Genomic DNA, 2528 nt, shown 5'->3' with positions numbered 1-2528 from the left:
TTACCCCATCTTGTCTCAATCTTTCAAACCATTAATAGTAGACGTATATACGTAGTAGTAGTAGTAGTAGTGGTGGTGGTGGTGTGGTGTGGTGGTAGTAGTAGTAGTGGTAGTAGTAATGTAGTAGTAGTAGTAGCACTCATAGTAATAGTAGTAGTAGCAGCAGGAACAAATGCATTTGTAGAATATTAAGCAGAAACCATAACCACGTTCTCAAAGTTGGTATATTCGATGCAGAAACCATTTTCTGCAGAGATATTCCCCGATTTAGCACGCCAAAACGAAGACTTTGGAATCTTACCATAAATATAATTAACAGGACCTCGTGGAAGGTCTTTAAGATCTCTCATCGTCTTCCAGGGACATTGTTCCGCTTTTGAAGCGCCCGTGCCACTCGAAGCATTGCATACGACCCATTGCCACGTCACCATAAGATTGTCAAAGCATGCTGAATTTCTCTGTAGCAGACCCTTAAGTTTAGTTTAAAATTTCACGTTGGTTCTTTGTTTCAACATCCTCTCCATGACATAAATCGCAGACCACAACATACATGTGATCATAAAAGCACAAACTTCACAAGCTGCGAAGTAAACACAGCGATGTCACTCGGTACATTGCCTCATGAAGGTCACTCCTAGCTTTCACTGCGCACCCAACCGTGTGCTGCCATCTGTTGGTGCGCTACAGAACTAATCCTGGAACTTTTTGATACCACCTCCTATATGTTTGTCCTGGGTATGACTTTAAACTGCATCCAGTAGTGAGGCCCCGCTTCGGAAGTTTCAATATTTTACGAAGTAAGAATAAATATCACGAGGGAAAAGATCTACCGAATATTCTAACGACGTCACCAGTTTGCTGCCGGGTGATAATTAGAATTTGTTTTTAATTTCAATTAAATTGAATTTCGAAATGCAAGAAGTTTCAAAAGCAATACTTAAAGTATAAAATATTTACTTTATTCTCATAAAGCATCTTAACATTTCTTTCTTTTTGTTTACTTCTAGATATTAATTAATTATAACGCAAACCTCTGGAGGAACAAATTTTCTATTGGTAGCTATGATAACTTGTCATTTTTCTGAGGTATTTTGTGTTTGCTTGTTTGTTTCAACTTGACATTTTCATCAAAAACATAATAAAAATACAAATATAAATAAATAATAAAATATAATTAAAAGTAAATAAACGTCATTGTATAAAAAATATATACGAAACGAAAAGTAGATTTAAATTATTAAAAATATTCTAAATCCCAAGTAAATAAAATGGGGAAAATACGTCTGTAAACAATTCGACTATAATGAAATATTTCACTTTTTATACGCAGTTAGATGTCAAAAATCCCATCTTGGTTGCAAAAAAATAGTAATTAACAGAAATTGAATAACTTTCAGTTAAATATTTCGTTTAAAGCTATTTCACTTTTTCACAATCATTTTCACATTCTTACGTCATATGTTCTTGATAGCAACATTCTTGTTCAAGTGAAGATTAAGTTTCGTTTCTTCACTGTGTAGTGACACAGTGGACCGTGTTTGAAGTAAGCAATGCAACGAACCAGGTTCTAAACAACTTGAACACAAGTAATATCAGACTTTAAAAGAGTCGAATGACGTCGATTCCTCTAAGGTGGTGCCCCAGCATGGCCATAGTCCAAATTACTGGAACGAGTAAAAGATAAATACACGCGTACACACATATATACATGGTTGTATAGCTGTGTGGTAAGAAGCTTGCTTCACATCCACATGGTTCTGGGTTCAATCCCACTGCGTGGCACCTTGAGCAGGTGTCTTCTACTATAGCCCCAGGCTAACCAAAGCCTTGTGAGTGGATTTGGAAACTGCAAGAAGCCACTCCTATGTATGTGTGTGTATTTGTGTGTTTGTGTCTGTGTTAGTCCCCTACACACACACACACCATCGCTTGACAACCGATGTTGGTGTGTTTACCTCCCCGTAACTTAGCGGTTCGGCAAAAGAAACTGATAGAATAAATACTAGGCTTACAAAAATTTCTTCGACTAAAATTCCTTAATGTGGTGCTCCAGCATGACTGCAGTCAAATGACTGAAACAAGTAACAGAACCGGTATGTTAGGGAGACGTAGACAAACCCACACCGGTTGCCAAGCGTTGGTGGGTGACAAATTTACACACAAATACACACACGTACATACACAAACATAAACACACACACGACAGGCTTCCACACAGTTTCCGTCTACGAAATTTATTGACAATGCATTGGTCGGTCCGGGGCTGTAGCAGAAACACTTGCCAAAGATAGCTTGCAGTGGGACTGTCCCTGAAACCATGCGATTGCAAAGCGAACTTCTTAACCACGTACAAAACGCCTGCCCCTATGTTATAAAATTTGCATAAATTGTAATAAAGCCGGTTTCCACCCCGATAATTTATTGACAATTTATTGCTCATTTAAAAACATATTAAACCAGACAACTTTTTACTGTTTAATACGAAGTTTTAATTACATGGTATATTTCATTGATTCTCTAATGTTTCC

This window comes from Octopus bimaculoides, chromosome 12 (genome assembly GCF_046866305.1).
Source record: "Octopus bimaculoides isolate indiv1 chromosome 12, ASM4686630v1, whole genome shotgun sequence".
Taxonomy (NCBI): Eukaryota; Metazoa; Mollusca; class Cephalopoda; order Octopoda; family Octopodidae; genus Octopus; species Octopus bimaculoides.
This window is presented reverse-complemented; position numbering follows the sequence as displayed.